The sequence below is a fragment of the Oryzias latipes genome, chromosome 1 (assembly GCF_053564925.1).
Source record: "Oryzias latipes strain Hd-rR chromosome 1, Olatipes_Hd-rR_3.1".
NCBI classification, from domain to species: Eukaryota; Metazoa; Chordata; class Actinopteri; order Beloniformes; family Adrianichthyidae; genus Oryzias; species Oryzias latipes.
In genome coordinates this window covers 4,422,833-4,427,605 of record NC_136237.1, presented here as the reverse complement: position 1 = coordinate 4,427,605, position 4,773 = coordinate 4,422,833, and the positions used below count along the sequence as shown (strand labels likewise).

Sequence of the window (4,773 nt, the reverse complement as noted above, 5' to 3'; positions counted from 1 at the left end):
CTTGGGCCTCTCTTGCATGGGTTTTGTAGATGGCAGCACTATCCAATATGGCAGCGCCCCTGTTAAATTCAAGAAGGGCCCAAGTCCAGAGACTTTAGTTTGGTAGTCCTCTGAAAATATAAAAGTATATAAAATATAAAAGTATTATATACAATATTATAACATTTGTAAGCTATGAACTGGTGCTAAATCTGGGTAAAGTATTAATCATTGGGTGTAAGCTATGCAATTAAAATCATTTCCTAGAAAAAAAAACCTCTTGGACTTGGGCCCCCTTTGAACTAACCGATTCAATTGAGTGAGTGTTTTCCCTGGTTGAGCTTTTCAGCAGAAGACAAGAAAGAAAAATCAAAGGTGAACAAATAACAGCAAAGGCACAGCTATGTCTGATCTCCTGAAGATGAAGAACACACAAAACTGTTTGCATTAACATCATAGATGATCATAATGGGCACAACATTGTTTCAATATGTTGCACAATGTTTTCCAAGTCGAATGTACCGAGAGTCTGCGAGAGTGAAAAAACACCGGCTTTTGAACAACTATAACTCTTTAACTATTTATACTATTTGCATAATTTTACCAGATTCTGATGCAGAAAAAAGCCACTTCTCCTCATGATCAGCTGACTTACATTGACTGCGTTAAGGGGCTTCACTACTGTTATGTCTTGAACACCATTGCAAAGCGGCTTTCCTCTACTTCAGGATCCGCTGGAATTTCGTTAATAGTTAAAGAGAGTAAATTAGGAATGCAAACACTGGATCTAAAGAGGGAATGAGGATTTTGCACAGGAACCTACAGGTTTTGCTTTGTCCAATAAAGAAAAAATGGAGCATATAACAACAGTGCTAAAGTAATGCTATAGGATTATATTAAAACAAGCACAGAGAATAAGCTGAATATGCTACACACCTAGATAAGCACTCAGCTGTTCCTGCAGCAGTGACTGAAACTGTGAATGTTCTGTAGGCCTGCAGGCTTTACCACCACTTTCAAAGCTAAGCCTCTATCACCAGTGAAGAGAAGCCTAGTCAGCTTCTCATCCAGGTTTTTCTGCTTTACAGCATATTGACACACAGCAGCCCCCGCAGAGCTGAAAACAAGACAGAAGACACCCAGACATGGCAAAGGACAGCCTGTCTGACATGAAGCCCCACACCTTAATGCTGCTGAGAGACAGGGAGAGACAAGGGGGGGATGAAAGGCCCTCTGTGTGTGTGTGTGCGTGTGTGTGTGGCAGAGTGTGTGTGGTGCTTGTGTTTGCCTTAGTGCTGGTGAGGATGTAGCATCCAGTGTGGCTTGTTTACAGAGCTCTTCTGTCATACATCTTCATCCTCACTTTCTATCCCCTCACTGTTCTTCAGGTCTGAGGCTAAGCCAGCGTGAGACGGAAACCCACTGTGCAGGTTTCATCCTTGAGCTTACAGGTTAGTGTTTACGCTGAGCTGGAAGAGGAAAATGATGGTTCTGAGCAGCTGCATTTGATGCCCTCAAAAATGTTTGTTTCCTCTCTGAAATTGTGCATTTGTGCCCTCAGATTTACTTTTATTCACCTTCCCTGAATGGAGCTCTGTGTGTGTGTGTGTGTGTGTGTGTGTTTGTGTGTGTCCATTTGTATATACCTCTGTCTGATCCCAGGCTTATTCCCGAGCAGCCACCTCCATTCAGAAGCTTTCTCCTTGGGGCATAATGTGTAAGAAAAAAAAGAGAAAGAAAAAAAAAAAAACAAGCTCCGGGGCACATCAATTCCACAGGCTTAACTGCGGCGCGGCTGGTGTGTGAAAATGTGTCTATGTGGTGCTTTTTGTGATACATTTTGTTACAGTGCCCTTGTTTTTACACACAGTCTCTTTAATAGTTACATTATTGTGACTGTGAATGTGTGTGTCTGCATGTGTGGTGGGCTTTGTCACATGTAAAATGCTGTCATGGTGTGCGTTTGGGGCCAAATGTCAAAGAAAAACAAAAGGATTTAGAGGATTTGATCTTTTATTAGATGCTCATATTGTCTCCCTCCTCTGACAACTTAGACAGCCTTAAATAAAAATGGATTTTAATATCCTTAAATAAATATGCAGTGCTTGAACAGATATTGATTTCAGAATTAGTGCGTTCAGTTTAGGTCATTCTTTGTCTCTGAATGCTTTGACAGTGGCATTAAGCTATATTTCCGACTGCTCAAAGATGGAAGACCGTTTGGTCCTTCTGTTCCAGTTTTTAGAGGCTGAGCAAAAACAATGCAGCATTTTAAAGAAGTAAAACATAAGACAGTATTTACCACAGAATCCTCTAAGGGAGAGAGCCCTTATAGCAGTTTTGCAAACACAATCAAATAACACACACATGAAATGGACGTGATGCTAAAGAACAATCATTGAAGGACTTTTGGTTAGGAGTTGTATTATTAGACAATTGAGACAATCTTATATATATATATATATATATATATATATATATATATATGATCATATATATGGATATAGTTTACTCTTAAAAACCCTTGTGCCTATGGGGTCCAGATGACCCCACCCTTACATTGACGTGTTCTGCCTACCATGACAAAGGTGGATAAAGGTGGAAAGATTTCATGTAATCCATGGACACCAGTGAAGATCACAAATCATTGAAGAAAAAAGGTTCAGCGCACTGTCTAGTGGGTCTAGAAGACCCAACTCCCAATGTTAAAGTGCCTAGGAAAGCAGAAGAGTTAAGACAACCTGTACATTGTCTCTTTATATATAAACTAAAATAAAATGAACTCAGTATGTTTCAGATTGTTTTAAGCACACAGCCTGTTATGGTTCTGACATGAACCACCCAAAAATCCAACGCACCCAGTGTAAAAGGTATTCTATCAAAGCTGTTTTAAAAAAGGATGGACTTCAACCTGATGGAGGAAACTGAGCCAACCGAAGCACTGGTTCTCAGAGGAGCCACTAGGAATAATAGTAAATACATCAGAAGTAATGGAACTGGAATGTAATCTTTGACTCGATTCATAGGAGAAGGGAGGGGCTCTCTGTCCAGGCAGACAGAATCAGCTGCACACTAAAAACTCTGTCGTTCAAAATAACCCAAGTTGTGTTATTTTTAAACCAACAAGCAGGTTGAAAAGGGTCCAACTGCATTCTGGGAGGTTTTAGCTCGTGAAAAAAACAAAAAAATACAACGGTAAAAAAACAAAAATTGTGTTAAAATGAAACCACTATAACTCAAAAAAATTATTTTACTCCAAAAAGTAACTCACAGATATGAGTAACCCAAGAATTGGGTGAAAGAAATAACCCAAGTGTTTTAGGAGTGTGGTGTGAAATCCTGAGGCAGTGACTAATATCCCACTAGATTTTTTTAAATCCGTCAAAATGCTTCAAATATTTAAATGAGCGTTCTGTTTCCTGTCCTTTCACATTTTAAATATCCCGCCAAATCTGCAGCTGTTTTCCTGACAAATCTGTGGCTCCATTTTTAAGGTTGATGGCTTTGCTAGCCTCATCAGAGGTTAGGAGGGATGGGAAGAAAAAGCATATGGGAGTCAAACGGTGCTGGGCTGTATCAAATCCACAATACTTTGCCATTTTTTATTTTATTTTAATTTTATTTTTTGATGGACAGACCTCTGAAGGGTTGCCCCTTTTATTGCTTCTAAGATTAGCAGGAAACATCATGGCAGCAGTTTGATGAAATAGAACAATCAAGGGTGCTTCCTTGACTGGAATATGCTTTTTTATCATAAACATCAAAGTTGAGACAGCACACTTGATTGTATTTGGCTTTATCAGTGGCTTTGTTGGCCCTAAACTGGCCTGCCTTACAACAATGGAACATGCATGTATGGAAATTCTGAAGAGCCAGTGAAATCATGACATCATGTTTGTTTGCTGTCGTATGTTTTAGAGTTTATTGGGATTGTTTTTAGATGCTGTATCTTTTAGGTAAAATGTTCTATGCTTACATTATTTTGTTAGATTGTGTCACGGTGCCTCGGTCGGTTGCCTTCCCCCTCCCTACTCTGCTCATTGGAACCAGCTGCCTCACATCATCTCATCACCTGCTGTCCTTCTTAAGGAGATCCATCCCAGCATTCAACGCCAGTCCGTTATACACTCTCCGGTGCTTACGTCTGGCTCAAAGTTAAGTTACGCCTATTCAAGTCTAAGCCTTGAACTTACCTCTTTTGTGCTCCTTCAGGTCCTCCTCACCACGGGTGCAGCTGGTATCCTGTTCTCTCCTCGTCTCCTCTGCTCAGGCCACGAAGTCCCAAGACATTCTGGCACGAAGCTCTGGTTTCCGCGCCACATATACTCACCTCTGGTCCACGCTGTTTTCCTGAATTCTGGGATTGTGAATCCATTAAACTCTTTCGCTTGATCTCCTAGCCTGAGTTTACTTCCGGGTTACAGCATCTGGGTCTGCCTTGTCATCGTCATTATGACAGATTGTTTTGACTCAAAAGGGTTTTAATATTAATATCCTCTTAGTTGAGGTTCTTTTTGACATTTTTACATGTTTATAGTCATAGAGGGGTTTCTACAAGTTGTGCATAATTAACAGCTCAAGTCTCTCCTTATCACACTTATTTTTGTTTTGTCCATTAGTCCTTGAGTTTTTGTTCCATAATGACACAATTCCAAAATGCTATTGTGTCATTATGGAACAAAAACTCAAGGACTAATGGACACAATAGCATCTGATCAATAAAAGTCCACAGATTCCAAAATGCTATTGTGCCCATTAGTCTTTGAGTTTTTGTTCCATAATGACACAATAGCA

The 4,773-nt window shown here is 40.0% G+C and overlaps 1 long non-coding RNA gene across 1 annotated transcript; it reads left to right on the top strand.

Annotated features, from left to right (window-relative positions):
- The first annotated feature begins 541 nt into the window (after positions 1–541).
- Positions 542–4,561, top strand: LOC144993013 (uncharacterized). Its single transcript, XR_013657038.1, has 3 exons — positions 542–1,430; positions 3,969–4,113; positions 4,192–4,561. It is a non-coding gene; the product is annotated as an uncharacterized LOC144993013 (long non-coding RNA).
- Positions 4,562–4,773: the final 212 nt, after the last annotated feature.